General features: G+C 48.8%; 1 protein-coding gene across 3 annotated transcripts in view; it reads right to left on the reverse strand.

Annotated features, from left to right (window-relative positions):
• Nucleotides 1-18884, reverse strand: part of TCF7L1 (transcription factor 7 like 1) — a 151812-nt gene that overhangs the window by 100330 nt on the left and 32598 nt on the right. The window lies entirely within an intron of this gene.

Below are 18884 nucleotides of genomic sequence, written 5' to 3' on the forward strand. Positions count from 1 at the left end.
AGACGCACTGCGGTTTGTTGAACCATTCATCATTGAAGGACATCTGGGAAGTTTCCAGTTTGTGGCTATTTTGAGTAATGGTGCTATGAACATTGGCGGATAGGTTTCTTCGTGAACGTAATAGAAAGGCCCGAAAAGAGTCTAAGTAATTTTGAAAAAGAATAAAGGAATCTATCCTCCCAATGTGAAGGATTACTATATAGCTACAGTAATTGTGGCCGCATGATAGTGGTAGAGAGATAAACATGTACATCGATGGAGCAGAACAGAGAACACACAGCCCCACACAAACATGCCCAGGTGATTTTTGATAGTAGTGCAATGAATTCAATGGGGAATGTATAGCCTTTTCAACGAGTGGTGCTGGAGCCACTGGACATCAAACAACATAGACATCAACTTCAATTTCATACTTTATATAAAAGGTAACTCAAAATGGATCATAGACTTAAATGTAAAATATAAAACTATAGCACTTTTAGGGGAGAAAAAAGGACACATGAAGATAATTCAAGTTCTGTAATTCACAGGACACCAGGAAAAGCCTCTTAACACATCTTCTCTGGTGTGTCCCAGATGACTGAAATTCCACTATTAGACAGTCATACCTTTGGCTTAGGGCCTCATCCAGAAAATTCCTTTGGGAGAGATAAGGTATGAGTTTTCAATCCTGGGGTGAATCAAATTTCAAGAACTCTCCAGCTAACAGCTAAGAGAAGGCTCTAAAAAGAAATAAAATGAAAACATGCACTATATACTTGGGAGAAAAGAGGAGGTTAGAAAGGAGTCAGAGGAAAAAGATGACCTTCTGACAAGTTCCACCTACTTGACAACAATGCCAAGGTCAGTTCTTCCAAAATCTCTATCTGATTCACAATCATGATGATTGTGGTGGTGATGCTGGTGGTGATGCTGGTGATGAGTTTTCACCAAACTAAATTCACCCAACATGAGCAGACATTCATACAGGGTGTGCACCAACGTACATGCAAAGAAGAGTGTACATAGGAGTAAGAGAATAGGGGGTTGTTGCTGTTTCCTCAGTACAGTACAGATCTACCTCAAAACAAATCATTTCTATTCGAAATAGGATAACAGTATGGAAGATGTATTTATTACCTATCTAGCATCTTCCTTCCTGGGTTTATTATTTCTTTTACGTGGATGGTTTATGGAATTGCTCAGGCAAATGCCTTTTGGGGGACATGTGCTTGGGGAATCCTAGTTACAGATACATTGGACATATCACCAACTTCAAAAGAATCAAAAACAATCAAGAGCTTTTAACCCTAAAACTGGAGAAACAAAATGTTCACCTATGTTAATTCAGAAGGCACGATGGATGCCATATGGTCACGTAATCTTATTTACCAAACCATGAATTTGTGTCATATAATCTGAGGTCTAAGCATCACAGAAACAACAGAAATGAAAATTTTAAATCCAGGAAGTGTGGTCCCATGAGATCTCAGGCTACCATTGCTTGTTTTCCCCGTGCATGCAGGAAGAGTGTTCAGACAGGAGGCATCGAGTCTCCACAGTGACCCCCAGGGCAAGGAGGACTCACAGCAGGTTGCAGCAAGCTCTCAGCTTTTCCATGTCCCTTTGAAGGGGCCTTGGAGACATTTCCACGGTATTCTCTCCTGACTGGGAAGTCAACCCTTATCTCCTAGCCAGGCTGCTCAGAGAATATGACGTTCAAGGTAAAATGAGGCAGCAGAGCATATAAACAGACTAGGAGGCTGAGCCTTAACCAACATGAGCCAAACACAATGAGGGCCCTCTCAGTTCTGAGCATGTTCCAGCTAGCCACAAAGAGCCACCACAGGCCATGAGCTGCCACAGTCATAGTGCAGTGTGGCACCTCAGGCTGGGACACAGTCATGCCGTCACTGAAGGCAGCCTTCTGAGAAAACTCGAGAGCACAGACCAGACAACCGTCTCGGGACCAAAGGCCACTCCAAGCCAAGCAAGCTTCTGTGAGGTGCCGGAGCCACCCCGGGGTTAAGTGTGAGGGCTCTAACGTCTGACTCCTGCTCGGGACTGGGCAACGCACCCAGCCTTCCTGTGCCGCAGCGGCCTCATCTGTAAAATACTGTGACGTGGACTCATGAGTCAATACACAGGCCTGGCAGAGTAGGTCCTCAGTGCAGGCTGCTTATTATGACCTCACTTCTTGTTCCTAGCGCACACTCCCCTAAAGCTGATTTCCCAGGCGTCCCTCAGTCCCTGCCTAGGCAGTCACATTCTTCAGGAACGGGAAATTCTTCACCCAAGAGTAAGAAAGTTTCTGAATGCTGGAACGAGCTCCAGATGTGGAGCCAGAGAACTGAGACGCAGGCAGGCCCTGTCATTCAACTTCGCTGGGGCAGGCCCTTGACCTCTCTGAGACGGTACGAGTGTTCCCCTCGCTGTGAGGACCAGAAGGGAGGGCTCACGTAAGAGACCTCACACCTGGCCAGAACAGAGCTCTTGGGCCAAATCACCCAGCAAAAGCCCACTTCCTGACACGGGCAGGCCCAGGTAGAGCAGCACAGGACTGGGCACTCAAACAGAGGGAAACACAGTCACTGAGAGCCTGCCTTGCCCCAGCCCACCCCCATCCCAGGGACAGGGGACATCAGTGGGGCCACCCTCTCAGTCCACGCACAGGGGCATCCACTGGGAGAGGATTCAGGGCAGCAGCCTGTGCTTACGCGCAGCAAGGATGGGCCAGGAAAGGGCGGACTGATGATATCATCCTCCACTGGGCTTTCCAGATAAGGAAGCTGGCCTCCAAGCTTCACACTCTGAGGGCTGGAGTTGTAAGGAGGCCTCTTTGTAATCACCATCATGATGCCAGAATTACCAAAGACTAGAAGACCTTCTTCCTACAAGATGGCTCTTACCTATGCCCCTTGTCCCTTCATTCCCCTCCAACACCCAATCTGGGCACTCGTCACCAGACTTCTAAAATCACCTTCAGGTCACCTTCCCCCTAGAATATCCCACAATCCTTAGCTAGACTCTACTTTCTATAACTTTGCCTCAGCCAGGCCTGGTCCAGCCCCTCTTCCTGGCTGTCAAGGCCAGCTCAGGCCATCCCTCAGGTCCTTTTTCGTGCTCTACCCTCAGGGTCTATCTGCTGACTAGAATGCCTTTCCCTCCTTTTTTTTTCCAGATTCATTGAGATATAATTGACATATTACGTTGGGTAAAGTTTAAGGTGCACAACATAATGATTTGATTGTGTGTATGCTGTGAAACCCTGTTCCCCTTCTATCCACCCAGGTCCTGCCTGGCCTTTATAGCTTGGCAGAAGAGCCGCTCCCTAGAAAGATCCTTCCAGATTTCTAGCCCACAGAGACACTTCATTTTTCTTTTAATCCAATTTCTCTCCCAAAGACCTGGCCTTAAGCTGGACTCTGCCACACTCCACGTGAACAGTTCTGGGGCTGTGCGAGGCAGCAGTGTTCTGTGCTCCCGGACTGCCTTGTCGGTTCAAAAGCTCTACTTCTACCCTTGAGTCAAAGACCCACCTCACTCCGTCTAGCTCCCGCTCTGGTCTCATCTTCCCCTCGTCCTCCCCCTGGAACTACTCATTATATCCCACCCCTTCCCACGACTTTACAACATCATGGTGGCCAACATGGCCCATCGCCTTCCACCTTCTCCAGCCCCACGCCTCTGTCTGTCTCGCTGTCATCTGTTTGTCTAAGCCTTGCTGAAACTGCAGCTCGCACAACTAAGCCAGAGGCCCCAGAACTGGGATGAGCAGCAGAGTCATTAGGGACATTCTCTACCTTGAGCCGGGCTCTCTCATTCAACGACTGGCCAACACACTTGCCATCCTCATTGAGCCCTCACTTCTATTATTTGGATTGCTTTGGCCTCTAGACCCAGGTAAGTCCACTGAAAAGGGCCTGAGGCGTGTCCTCTTGCATCCTCTGGAGTACTAGGCACAGGCAGGCATACAACAACTACCCATTGATTCACCTACTGATTTTACACCAAATCAGGTCTGAACTAAATGACATGCCTATTCACCATGGTTAAGATTCAGACGACAAAACACCCCCTGCCATATACAAGTACATACAGGTCTGAGTCAGCAGGCAACAGAGATGAAGAAGACACAGAGAAAGAACGGGGAACATCCAAACCAAAGTCCATTGTGTACAATAATTACCTGACTACTGTTTGCAGCGTTCTTCTGTAGGCCTGAGACATAAAAGTGGGACTAGGGAGACCATCATAGGAACCTGAACTCAAGCAACTCAGGTTTGTACTAACATGGGGGGACAAGCTGGAAATTCAATAATGACCTCCATTTAAGTCCTGCCTTCTTGAAAGGCACTTGTGCCACGAGTAAATGCAAATTTTGGTTGATTTTCTCCACACATTTGAAATGGTTTTTGAAATCTAGTATTTCAGGCAGGGATCAGGTGCAATCAGGATGCTTTTTAAAAAAGATTTTATTTATTTATTTATTTATTTATTTGAGAGAGAGAGAGAGAGAGAGAGAGTGATACAGAGCACGAGTGGGGTGAGGGGCCAAAGGGACAAGCAGACTCCCCGCTGAGCAGGGAGCCCAACCCGGGGCTCGATCCCAGGACCCGAGATCATGACCTGAGCTGAAGTCAGACACTTAACCAACTGAGCCACCCAGGTGCCCCCAGGATTCTTTTGAACTGTGGCCAAGACAATGCCGCTTTACTTTCCTCCTGGGCCCACAAAAAGACTACATTTCTCAGACTCCCTTGGAGTCAACGGGAGCAGTGTGACTTCTGCTCCCTCTCATCCCTCCTCCCCTGACCGGCTTCGGTGGACAGCCAAGAAGCCCCAGAACGGCGGCTTTCCACGTGCAGTCCCTGGGCCAGGAGCAGCAGGTGGGACTTGTTAGAAATGCAGGCTCTGTGGGAATGGGCCCCAGCAACCTTACCACGGTGACTCTGATACACACCCAAAGTTGGGAACCACTGCTCCGAAAGGTGACAGAACTTTTAGATGGAAAGATCTAAGTCCCAGAGGGAAGAGCAGTGCTACAGACTTGCACTGGAGACAGAAATTAACCTGTCTCGGCTAAACCATTTGAGGGGTCATTTTGTAAAAGAGGTATTCTGTCCCAACAAGAAACACCCTGAAGAATCACCGGGCTTCTACGTGTGAGGGCCATTTCCCATCTGGGGTGTCCCAATGTCAAATGCTGGCAGGGCAGGCTCTCGGGAGAGCAGGGAGCTGGGGTTATTTTATCCTGGCTGTTGATAGCCCGCACAGGGACCCTTTCTACGCACTCATTCATTCGTTCCCAGTCCAGTTGGTGTGTTAACAATGGGGGAAGCGGAAGTCACCGCAAGGCCAGGATCAGATAGCAGCCAGCTGCTGGTGTTAACACATTCCTGCCACCCTCCGGCCCTCCTGCCTGCCACAGGCTGCCTGGCACCCCAGGCCAGCACAGCCCAAGTCTGGGCCCCAATTCACAGACGGCCAGGATCAGGGACCTCCCGGGCTGGCCTGAGAGCCTTGGATGTCCACCTTTCCACCTGTGACGTTCAAGTTCAGTTCTGAGGGCCTTGTCTGTCCTTGCCACCGTTGCCTGTCCTCTCGAAATGAAATCCCACCTACTCCTCAAGGTCTGCTTCACATCCTGCCTCCTCCACGAGTCCTTCCTGACGGCTTCCTTCTCCTGTGTCCTTAGGCATTCTATGCCTGAGACTCTCGGTGTGGCCTCGGACATCACCGGGCCCACCCAAATCGGTTTAACTGTGTTACACAGAGTTCTGTGTCTCCCCATTAAAAGAGTAGGGGCTACGTTGCATGCCTTCCCTGTCCCCACCCCACCCCCCGCCCAAGTCTGAGCACCAGACAAAGCCGCATCGGGCTCCTGCTCCACGGAATGCCTGCTTTTCCCTCTCCCTCTCCCACTCCCCCTTGCTTGTGTTCCCTCTCTCGCTGTCTCTGTCAAATAAATAAATAAAATCTTAAAAAAAAAAAGGGTGGGGGTACCCATTACACTCACTAAATGCCTGCTTAGTGCTCAAGGAGTGAGGTACTGGGGAGACCAGTGGCACCCAGGTGTGCACCCTGATGATACTGTACATATAACCACAGGACCAATAAACCTAGATTTAAGATGCAGACCAGTGGGTGGGGGGATGGGGAAACTGGGTGATGGGCACTAAGGAGGGCACTTGATGTACTGAGCACTGGGTATTCTATGCAACTGATGAATCACTAAATTTTACTCCTGAAACTAATAATACAGTGTATGTTAACTAAGTTGAATCTAAATTAAAAATTAAAAAAAAAAAAAAAGATGCAGACCAGTTTTCTTTGCTGGGGGCACATGTTGACCTCAGACTTTCTCCTCCAAGCAGAGTCCCCTTCCCTCTCTTCCAGCCAGCCTTTGGCTCCTCTATGATTATTCCATTACAAAAGAGAAGACTTCTCCTGGGCTTCACAGGCTGCCCCGGATTCTCTTACTGTGCTCAACTCTCTCCCTATCACGTATTCTTTGTTCCCATGGGCTATTATTATTTTTTTTTTAAATATTTTATTTATTTATTTGACAGAGAAAGACACAGCGAGAGAGGGAACACAAGCAGGGGGAGTGGGAGAGGGAGAAGCAGACTCCCTGCCGAGCAGGGAGCCTGATGCGGGACTCGATCCCAGGACTCCAGGATCATGACCTGAGCCGAAGGCAGTCGCTTAGCCAACTGAGCCACCCAGGCGCCCCCCATGGGCTATTATTTGTTCCCTGGGCACTTTTAAAGGAGGTGGCTGACTTACACTTCATTTTGGGCCACACACCAAACCAGACAAGGAATGCATTCTGTCCACATGTCCCCTGCCCCCAAAGCATGCTGGCCACTCCTGTTAGGCAGGTCTGCTCACCAGGTAACCCAGCCCTCTCACAAGTACCCCCTGCTCACCTTACTCTAAGTCTCTTCCCCAATCCCCTAAAAGAACCCCAAGCCAGGCGGGGGCCCCAGGGCAGACTGTCTCAGAAATTTATGAAACCTGAATCTCCCAGCCTCCCCTTTTTCTCTATCAGGAGAAACAGTTGACTGCCCCAGTCCAGTAGCAGCTATCCTGCATCCCAGCAGAAGGTGAACATCTGTCATGAGCCCTGAGCAAGCTGGACCTTCGAGCCAGGCCTGGGAATCATGTCCTTCAGACCCGCAAGGGAGGAGGCCATCTAGCTACTTGCTCTTTGCTGGCCACGTGGCGCTAGGCAAATCACAGGACCTCACAGAACCTCGGTCTCCTACCTGTGAAACAGGGCTAATAGGGCTGATAGGTACTAACCTCTGAGGGCTATTATAAAGACGACATGAGGTTATAAATACAGACACTTGGGATAGCACCTGGTGCACAGGGAATGCTCCAGAGAGGTCAGCTCTCACTCTTATTATGGTTATTATTTCCTCAAGCCTCACTTTAGGAGGTCACTAACCTCTGAAGAATGTGAAAGACAAGGAGGAGAGACCTTTGTGAGCCAGAAGATAAAGGCAAAGGGGTGCTCACGACCACAGAACCCTCCAGAACCCATATCCTCCATAAAGGAGCATCCAAAAACCTTCAGGATTATGATGCAGGATGGAGCTCAATCCTTTTAAATCCTTCATGTAGGAGCTGAGTAACTAAGGTGAAAGTGATGACGATACATATTGAGGCCATTTATCTAAACATTAAACTCAATTAAACATTCATTTCAATTCTGCAGATTTCTATGTTTTGAAAAAAAATGTATGTATATGTGTGTGTGTATATATATATATTCATATACATAGATTTTTGAGCTTAAAAATATTTTTACTGATAAGGACCAGGGAGGGCACCTAGATGCTATCAAGCATGTCGCAAGGGGCACCTGGGAGGCTCAGTTGGTTAAGCGTCCTAGTGATTTCAGCTCAGGTCATGATCTCATGGGTCCTGGGATCGAGCGCCACATCGGGCTCCCTGCTCAGTGGGGAGTCTGCTTCTCCCTCTCCCTCTGCCTCTGCCCCTCCCCCCTGCTTGTGCTCTCTCACCTGCTCTCTCTCACTCTCTCTCAAATAAATAAATACAATCTTCAAAATAATAAATCTTTAAAAAAAAATGTGACAATCTGAGAGAAACTCAAAGGGACCTCTCTTTTGTGGGGACACAGGTGAAAAGGTTGGGGAAGAGCTGTTGGGGGGGTGGGCAGCGCACGTAATGGGCTGGCTTGAAGGGTTAGCAACATCCAGCATAGACCCTGCCACACTGTCAGCATGCAACAGAAACATGGGACTTCTGTAGCGGAAGAGGTAGGAGAGTGATCCAGGCTGAGAAGTGGTGTGAGCAAAGACTGGACAGAGTGAACACATGCAGTGTGTTTAAAGAGCAGGAAGGAGTCTGGTATGGCCACACTGCAGACAACAAGGACGGCAGCAGGAGAGATCAAGGTAATTATGTCGGCAAATGTCAGCACATGGACTCAGCGAACTTTTGTCAAGCCCCTACTGTGTGGCAGGCCCTAGGGACCCAGTAGCGAACATGACAGGCAGGGGTCCCTGCCACGTATGGTGGACATTCTCCTAGGGATGTTGGGCAGACCAGCTGCCTGAACCCAATACAGATTCCTGGGCCCCTCCCCCACAGATGCTGATTCAGCAGGTCTTGGCAAGCCCCAAGACACCTATTTTTTTTGGTCTGTTTTTACTTTTATTTGCATTTATCTTATGCAGAACTTACTGCTGGGCCTAAGTTTTTGTTTCTTCAGTTTCTTCCAGGTTATCTTTTTCTTCTGTGCAACCTCTTCTCCTGGTTTAGGAACAATGTTCAGTAAGAATCACTTCAACACGGAAGGGAGGAGAGCTCATACATGCGTGAATCCGCCCATGAGCCCTGTAAATTCTCTGCCCCATGTCAGGGGCTTTGCCCACCTGGCTGTGCTCAATGATCAGAGAGAGAATCTACCTCTAAACCCTTAAGTTCCGCATTACTCTCTGCATCCTTAAGCATGTATATAGTAAACCTTCAGCACTTTTCCTGGGCCACCGGCCCTGTGTGCAGCCCCACTGTTTGGCCTGGGCACAGATACCGGCTCCCCCACAGCAGTGACCGAAAGGCACACACTGCTTCTGCAAAGAGACATCCTTCAGAGAGTTGGTGGCTTTTCGGATATGCATACCCTGGATGGCCTGAGCAGCTTCACGTGTATTCTTTTTTTTTTTTTTTAAAGATTTTATTTTTTTATTTATTTATTTGAGAGAGAATGAGAGACAGAGAGCACGAGAGGGAAGAGGGTCAGAGGGAGAAGCAGACTCCCTGCTGAGCAGGGAGCCCGATGTGGGACTCGATCCTGGGACTCCAGGATTATGACCTGAGCCGAAGGCAGATGCTTAATGACTGAGCCACCCAGGCGCCCACTTCACGTGTATTCTTAAAGTGAACATGAAAATTTGAACCCCTTGATTTGCATGATTTTTGCAGGGTTTTCTGGGTCATGTGAATAGCAAACCATTTGCAGAGATCACCTCAGGCCACATACAGGAAGAGGAGGGATACTGAATATTTTGAAAGCATAATTCTGATACACATTTGGGAAACACCCATCTGGATCCATCTAACTCTCAAGAGGGCCTCAATGCCCTCAACAACATCCCTCCCTGGACTTGAATCCCTCCAGAGAAGGAGGACCTACCACCCTCCATGTGAATGCTTTGCGAACTGTAAAGTGTCCCATAAAAAAACAAGCTTTATTATGATTGATGCTGGGTTATTATCCCACCTTTGGACAGATCTGACCTAAAGAGCTGAATTTGCAGCCCGTGACACCCTTCAGCTGTCTGAAGCACAGCTCCTGTCCCCTCCCCTCTTCTCTTTCCCTCCAGAGCTCAGCAAAGTGCCTTCTCTTCTGGTAAGACTCAGGACCACCTGCCCCTTACCACACCCTTGGCAAGCTCCAGTAGTTCTAGCTCCCTCTTAACATCTGAGTCATGGCACCAACCCAATACTCGCCCCAGTGCTCTGATGGGGCAGGAGAACACTCTGATAGCCCCTCCAACAGTCTTCCTAGACACAGACCATATTCCCCTCTGTTGTTTTCTTTTTCCCTCCTTAACGGAGGGGAGATAGGCTTTGGGAAGCTCCTATTTTCTCTATCAAAATGACATTATGAGGGCACCTGGCTGGCTCAGTCAGAAGAGCATGAGGCTCTTGATCTCAGGGTCATGAGTTTAAGCCCCACATTGGGTGTACAGATTACTAAAAAAAATAAACAAAAAAAAATTTTTAAAAAATAAAACACAAAAAAACCTGAGTTAACTTAAAAAAAAAAAAAAAAAAAGATACCATGGATCCCAGGCATCAGGAACACTGACTTTCTACTTACTCAGAATGAAACTAAAAAGCCCATCTATGGTCTTCAGCAAAGTTTTTCAAGCTCCAACTCCTTCTGGAACCTCATCTTGTGGACCTGGCTGTCAGCAATCTGGGCCTGCCCTTCTAAGGGTTAGTATCTCAGAATGCTCCAAGGGGCCCTGAACAAGCACCATCAAAACCAGACATTGGAAGCTCCCCAGGCCTGTTTAGCCATCCCCAGGGAGAGCTGACTGCACGGAATGGGGCCTTTCTTAGCCAGGCTCCTTATGACTGGGCTCTTCTCCCTGGCTTTCTCCCGCTGCCCATGACATGGCCTCTTTCCCCGCTTCGCCAATATCCTCTTCCCCCTTCCTACTTGGGGCCAGAAGAGCAAATCCTCTCACTGTGGGCTGTCCTCTGGCAAGTCATTAGCTTGCCAAACGACTCCTTTCAGAAGCTGTCGTGACTATCCAGGCCCTCACAAGCATCCCCGCTCTCGCTCTGGCCAGACACGATGGGCCCAGATGGGAAAGCTCGGAAGCCAAGAAAACGCAATTTTTCTCATGGGCCATGGGAAACTGTCAAGGGTCTGGGGAGCAGCCGGGGCCCAGCAGGTGCTAGCATGGCAATATGGCGACGGTAGGAAGGATGGATTGGGAAGGGGATAGACTGGAGACTGGTTGGGAACTACTGTAATAGTCTCAGTGAGAAACAAGAGCAACCTAAGGTGGTGGCAGAGGCATTAACAGAAACAATGACCTCGAGAGGGTGGGGAGTCATGGGTACGTGGGCCAAGGGGGAATGCAGTGTGGAGAACCGAGGAGCCGCCAGGATGGCGATTACAAGGCACACTCAAGCGGGGATGATAACAAGCTGGGCTGGGCCTGGCCATAGGAGGCTGAGATGGTCACAGATCGTGCAGGCAGACACAACACGCAGCTGGGTCCTTGGCTAACCCACTGCTGGCCCAAAGTTAACCAAAAAGAGCACCTTGCAGATCGAAAGCCTCAAGACTCAACATCGGACTCCCAGCCCCACATCTTTGCTCCCCCGCCCCAAAGGGGGTCTTCTTGACCCTCTCCCCAGCGGGTGCCCCTCTGCCCCACCTGGCCAATCGCTTGGGCTTGGAGCTGTGCCCGGGGCCTCGCTGAGCTGCATCCTGAGCAGGAGAGTGTGACTCCCCCACATCCTTGAAACCATTAAAAATGAACTCTAGGGGTCTTCTACAACTAAAGAAAGAGAATTTGTTTAGAAGAAAAGAACATTAACTGCTTTTTTTTTTTCATTCCGCATCTAACAATAGTTATGACTCAAGAGAAAGGTTGTATTTCTTTCTTTTGAAAAAGGGTAAGAAATCTTTTTTATGCACTTACTATGGAAAATGCATAGCTTGTCAAATTCCATATGATGAAAGGAGGAAAGCAGCAGTGCACCCAGGCCCTCTCCACACCAGGGCAGCTCACTCACCCCTATCCTAATCCCTGCACTGGGTGGCAGGTGAGGGAGGGGTTCAGCCCGGGGTGGGGGTGGGGGGAGGGGGGCAGGGCCAGGGGACAGTTTAGCTCTGGGACTTAGCCCAAGTCTCTTGACTACTCTGTGCTACAAAGCAAATAAATCCTCTTTTAGACAATGGCTCTCTACCACACTCATGGTGTTGGTTTTATGAGGTGAAGAGGGGAACGAAGGCCCGAATCTGAGAGATGCTCTGGTACAGAGGTTCTCAAAGTGCAGTCCTGGACCAGCAACATCATCCTCACTGGAGAACTTGTTAGAAGTGCAACCTCTCGGGGCGCCTGGGTGGCTCAGTCGTTAAGCGTCTGCCTTCGGCTCGGGTCATGATCCCAGGGTCCTGGCATCGAGCCCCACATCGGGCTCCCTTCTCCCTCTCCCACTCCCCCTGCTTGTGTTCCCCCTCTTGCTGTCTCTCTCTCTGTGTCAAACAAATAAAATCTTTAAAAAAAAAAAAAAAAGAAAAAAGAAAAAAGAAATGCAACCTCTCAAAGCCCTACTCCAGACCTACAGAATCATACACTCTGGGGGCAGTGCCCAGCAATGTGTAACAAGGCCTGCAGGTGATCGGATGCATTCGAGAGCCACTACTCCAACATTTAGACCTCTGTTTCATTCCAAGGAAAACCAGAAACCGTTCTGTGCCCAACCGAGAGAAAAAACTCCAGGTGTTCCTAATTTCACTGGAATGGTCAACATCAGGTTGAGTTCAAGGTAAGTGGCTCTATCGATTTTAACACGGCGGTAATTGGCAATTACCATTATGGAGCAAAAGAGGACCATGTCTGCAGAACATGGGGGGCTTCGGAGGGAATGCAGCTCCAGAATGTCTGACTAACATCAGCTCAACCTTCCAGGACCCGTACTTCTCCCAGCAGGGGACTCTGAGAGGCCCCACCGCCCCTGGTGACCACTTTTTCCCATCTTGGGTTAACAGCCCCTCCCTCTCTCCTGCTATGCACCCTCTTCTTGACCGTCTCTTCCACCCGAACTCCCCTCACCCACAACAGGCTGCAGTCAGGAGGCCCACACCCCAGCAGGGCTGGCTGAGGCTGCACTGTGACCCCTAACTTGAGACAACTAAGACAGTCATGTTTTAAAATGCAGTCCTGCTTGTCTCCGTGCCTCTCAAAGCTCAAACAGGTTGGTGGCGCCCACAGCTAAGCCAGAGGTTTAGTTGAGGCCACGCCACGCCACTCTCTGATTCTAGTGACTCAACCAGACCTCGATTTCTCTCTATATAAAATGGACAAGTAACTCTCTAGTAAGTGCTCATTAAATGTCAGTGTTCCTGGCCTGGAGAGCATGAGCCCTCAGAGAGGGTGGGTGGAAGCATCTAGATGCTGGGATTCCAGCACCCACTGCCTTCCTACAACCAACCCTTCCCTCCCCCCCCAACACAGCCCCTTCTGGAATCTTTAGTGCACAGCAGGGGCTCAATAAATGGAGTGAATTGAGGGGTGAGAGGTGGAAGGAAAGAGACCCATGAATTTATGACTCAGGCAAAGGCAGGATTGATCAGTGATGGTATTTGAGGGGGAAGGAAATTGCTAAACAAAACAAACTGTGTTTACTACCATGAAAGGAAGCCAAAACAGTAACCAGCTAATATGAAACACAGGAAATTCTGGAAAGTATGTAAAAAGGGCACTGTTTTCTTTTTTCTTCAGAAAGATTAAAACAGTTTAAAAACTTACTCCTTTCTGCTCTAAAGAGCTCATTGTCCTACACGTGGAGATGTTCCTGGGACACCGGAATGTGGCACTACCTCCCGCGGATTTCTTCCCTTCCCCACCAGGTCCCCTGCTTTTTCTCAGGGGTAGGGGGCCATGACATCACTGATCTGTCCAGTCAGAACTAGTTAGTGTCACCAATTAATAAATGATTCTCGGATGCCTGGGTGGCTCAGTCGGTTAAGCGTCTGCCTTCGGCTCAGGTCATGATCCCAGGGTCCTGGGATCGAGTCCCGCATCGGGCTCCCTGCTCCGCGGGGAGCCTGCTTCTCCCTCTGCCTCTGTCTCTCTCTCTGTCTCTCATGAATAAATAAATAAAATCTTTAAAAAAAAAAAAAAAAAGATTCTCTATTGGTTCCACAGAACAAGGTGCCGTCATCCCAATGCTGACTGTGACCACAAGATGTTTGTGTTCTTTGGTCGTCGTCGTGCTACGCCTAGGACCGTGGGGCAAATTGTTGCGCAGTGAGTGGAGAAACCAGGGAAATCGTGTACCACCTACTCTGAGTATAACTATTAATATGGACTCATCAGAATAGAGATAAAGGAAACACTCAAATGAGAACAGGTTTGTTAGGTGACAGGATTATCATCGTTTTTCCTTTTTATAAAATGTGGTGAATATTGAATTTGGACTTTAAATTTTTTTTTTTGCATTTTTTAAATTTTATTATGTTGTTAATCACCATACATTACATCATTCGTTTTTGATGTAGTGTTCCATGATTCATTATTTGCGTATAACACCCAGTGCTCCATGCAGAATGTGCCCTCCTCAATACCCACCACCAGGCTAACCCATCCCCCCACCCCCCTCCCCTCTAGAACCCTCAGTTTGTTTTTCAGAGTCCATTGTCTCTCATGGTTCGTCTCCCCCTCTGATATCCCCCCCTTCATTTTTCCCTTCCTACTATCTTTTTTTTTTAACATATATTATTTGTTTCTGAGGTACAGGTCTGTGATTAGGACTTTAAATTTTTAAAAAAATACATGGTTAACATATCAGGTTTCCAGGACCCACTGATCTTCCTTTGGAACATGTAACTTGTAGAAAGCCATTATTTTTGCCAGGATGTGTAAAGGTAAGAAGGGCAGCCCACATAAGGACCAGTTACCCTGAGATAGGAAGGCTTGACAGCCTAGGATATGGAAGACAGTGAGACATACCGTGGAGGACTCCGGGGGGGGGGGGGGGGGATGGAGAAGATAATAGGTGGAGAGAAGGAGGAAATCCCCCCACAAGTGAAGCTGTCCACCATAGGAAGAAACTGCCCAGCCCCGAGTCCCCTGACCATGCAGATGTGGGAGAGGGAGGTACTGAGCTATGAGCCTCCTGCAGGAACTGGTGGGCTCAGGTGCTTCCAGATATCACTTCTTACCACTGCTGCAAGGCAGGTAAGCACACAGTCAATGGAGGATGGGAGCTTTGGACCCAGATCTCAAAACCCAGACTGCTACACCACAGCTTCCAATCCAGTTGGTGCTTCTTGGCCCCACAATGGGGTAGGATACACCTGAGGCAATCGGGGAGACCCTACCTCCAGCGCCTCTGAGGTCGGCTGCCTCCAGCCTTTTCAGTCACCCTAAAAAGCCCAACAGATATTGCCATTTTGCACCCTTGTCGTAAGGGGGAAAGGGTGACAGCGCCTCTCAGCACAGCCAGGAGGAAGAGACGGCTTCCTACAAAAGCTACTGGATTTTTTATCAGAAAGGAAGTTGACACTGTCCCTTCCAGTCTCTAACTCTGATTCTAAGAGATCCATCTGGTCCATTTTCCTCAGGAACAACAGCCAAATAAGAAAGAAAGAAAAAAGAAGACTGACCTAAACATGCCTGATAACAGTGAGGCAGGGAGACAGGCCAACCGACACGAAAACGTGGAGGGCTGGCGCTGAGGTGGTCAGAAGTACCTGGTCATATCCTGGCTCATGTTACAGCCAACTTTTGTTTACCAGGCTTACAGATTTCTCTTCCTGCCCTTCCCAGCTTCCTATTTTAATTTTCTTCTTTCTCTGCTCACCATTATCTCAGCTGACAATGAATACAGACCACTGAGAGGCAGTGAAAAAACTCAACTGAGTTACCTGCTAATGTCAGATTACCTGATCCATTGGGAAAGAGAGAATGACAAGTCCAGTAAGAATGGGGCCCCACCTCACTGTTCCTGATTTCATTATCTCAAGTCACTCCCCACCGCCCCAATCCTAACTGCAAATCCTAACTCAAGTCTGTGACTGATAGGAACGGGAGAGAATCAGCAACGATCCCTTCAGATACACATGGTCAGAAAGAAAATGCATAGTTCAAGCTTTGACCAAAATTCAGGTTACTTTCCCGCTAGTTCAGCCATGCACTTTCAGGAATTAACAACGAGAGGTTAAAGCAGGATTCGAAATGATTTAAACCTGATCCCTGCTCCAAAGACCATTATACAGCTGAGCAGGTGCCTCCATTCACACCTTCCACCTCTCCAGTTACATGGCAAAGGGCTCGTAACTCCCAGACACCAAACCAGGCAGCATTCACAGAGAGCCCACTGTGAATTGCTCTGGGCGAGCCCGGGGACAGGGGTGGTCCACGACATTGTCTGTGCCACAATGCAGTTATGGCTCGGTTGAGGCCGAAAGGCAAGACAACAACATCAAAGAAGAAAATAATCACACGGAGAAATGAGAAAGCACACAGTTAAACATGGGTAACAGTTCAAGGCAGTAATGTCAAAAAGGCCTGAGGAGCTGGACCCATCTGAGGAGGACAGCTGGGATCGGGGCAGGGACCTGAAGTCACTGAGGGAGAATCCTTTGCCCCAGAAAGGGAGCACACACGAAAGCTGGGGGGAGCTGGAGGTGCTCAACGGGAGGCTGTGAAGAAACCAGCAGGGCAAGAGTGGAGGATGGAAAGACACTGGGGAGGTGACTGACTTTAGATTTGGCTGACAGGTCAAAGGAGAGGAACACTTGGGTAATCACACGTATTGCACACCAGCACTGAAAGGCCACCAGAAATGGGGAAGGTCCACTTTCAGAGTAGACAACGACCAGCTAGATGAGATGTCTACACCACTGCAGATCCTTATGCCCATCTGGGGCAACACCACCCCGGTTTTAGGAGCCAGGAAGCTCCATTCCCCTATCAAGCCTTTCATTATGTTTCACAAGGGCTCAATGGTAGCCAAACACGAGAAAGAACCCAAATGTTCATCAATGGATGAATGGATAAACAAAATGTGGCCTAGCCATAAAAAGGAATGAAACGCTAACATATAACTATACGGATGAACCTCGAAGATATTATGCTAAGTGAAAGAAGGCAGTCATGATGACTGCTTATTGAATTATCCCACTTATATGAAATGTCAGAACACAGAGAAAGAAAGCAGATTAGTGGTTGCCAAGGGCCGGGGCGTGGGAGGAGGAGGAAGGGTGATGAAAACGTCCTACACTTAGTGGTGATGGTTGCCCAACTCAGTAAGGATGAATTTGATGGTATGGGATTTATATTTCAATAAAGCTGTTACTTTAAAAACTGGCTTGATGGGAGTCTTCTAAATACATGTGCTAATCCCCTATCTTTCTATACAGGTACAGTTGATTCAACTTAATCTTTATTAATAATTCAAGGTCATTATTTCAATGATCAATCAATGGGCACCATGTACTCTAATAAAAAGAAAACGCCCTCACCAAAGTGCTTCTTAGTATCCCTGTCTGATGCCCCTTTTTGGTTTCTGTCTCCTGTCTCAGGTGCTGTCAGGCTGTGAGCCAACCCCTGAGTGCGGTCGGGACGCCTCCTCCCCCTGCACCTTGGCCAAGCAAGTGCAGGCTGGTGCTTGTGTCAGTGCTCAGAACGGATCGTTTCAATCAGGCACCTGGGTGAGGCCCCCTCTGCTGAGACTGAGCAGGAAAAGGTGCCAAGATCATCTTGTTATCTTCATTCTCCTTTTGAAAGGGCGATGGACGTGATGAGCTTAATTTTTCCCTGGAAACAAGGTTTGTGTGAGAAAAGGAGGCGCATTTGAATCTTTTTAAATCCTGCCGCCACCTACTTATTAAAAATTGTTTATGCGGGGGGGCGCCTGGGTGGCTCAGATGGTCAAGCGTCTGCCTTTGTCTCAGGTCATAATCCCAGGGTCCTGAGATCGAGCCCCACGTCTGGCTTCTGGCTCAGCGTGGAGCCTGCTCCTCCCTCTCCCACTCCCCTCTGCTTGTGTTCCCTCTCTCGCTCTCTGTCTCGAGTGAATAAATAAAATCTTTAAAAAAAAATTGTTTATTGGGCACCTACTATGTACCGGGCACTGTTCAGGGTGGACGAGGCCAAACGGTGGTAGGTGTTATGGAGTAAGATAAAGCGGGAGAGGAAGAGAAAGAAGGCTGGGGGAGGGGCACTGCAGTTTTGAAAGAGGTGGTCAGGGAACTGAGGAGGCGACTATTAAACCAGAGCCAGTTCGGGCGAACAATGTTCTCAGTGAAGGGAACACAGAACAGAGGCCCTGAGACAAGAAAGTGCCAAGTGGGTTTGGGAACAAGGAGTATGGATCGAACAAAGTATGTGAGGGAGGCCTCATTATTACCTGAACGTCTCTTCATTACCAGAACATCACCATCTGGTACCTGTCATACAGCCCTACCGGGTGTGTTTAGCTGGACAGACAGGGGAATGTGACTTGAGGTGAAGCACCAGGGGGGAGCTCACGGTGGGTACGTGACTAAAATCTGCCTTCCGGAGGCAACACCAAGGAGACGTTTCAAATAGGCCCTGGGGGATAGCACTGTCCATCTCATTGGATGGTCCAGGAGAAGATGCAGAAGCGAGGAAGACTAAGAAACTGGTCTCTGCAAGGTGCCAGCAGGACTCAAGCAGTAACAAAGGATGTTTTAGAGCCGGAAGTGGGGTGGAGGGAGCTGGGGAAGGTTATTCCAATAGGACAAAAACAGCAGCTACTGAGTACCAGAGACACTCGACATGTGTCATCTCCATGCTTTACAATAATCTGGCAAAGGTGATGCACAGTCCCCTTCCTACAGATGACAAGATGGAGACTTGGCAAGGCCAAATGGCTTGGCCAAAGCTGCAAAGCCAGCAGACAGGAGAGCTCCACCACGGCCCAGGTCAGCCCCACTTCATGGGTCTTTCTAGGACTATCACATGGAACTGCTGTTCATCAACAATGTTTGAATGACAAGAATGGCTGTTTCTCACGGACCATATGGAGAGGCCTGGCACTCCCAACATTTACCCACAACAGAAGCTCTGAAGGTTCCTGACAGGGGCAGAACTTCTCATGAGTCCACTGTTGGGCCCAGTGAGTCAACAGCACACACCCCCAAGGTTTCC

Source organism: Mirounga angustirostris, unplaced genomic scaffold, assembly GCF_029215605.1.
Source record: "Mirounga angustirostris isolate CCGP_5_RB_7025 unplaced genomic scaffold, mMirAng1.0.hap1 SCAF_10, whole genome shotgun sequence".
Taxonomy (NCBI): domain Eukaryota; kingdom Metazoa; phylum Chordata; class Mammalia; order Carnivora; family Phocidae; genus Mirounga; species Mirounga angustirostris.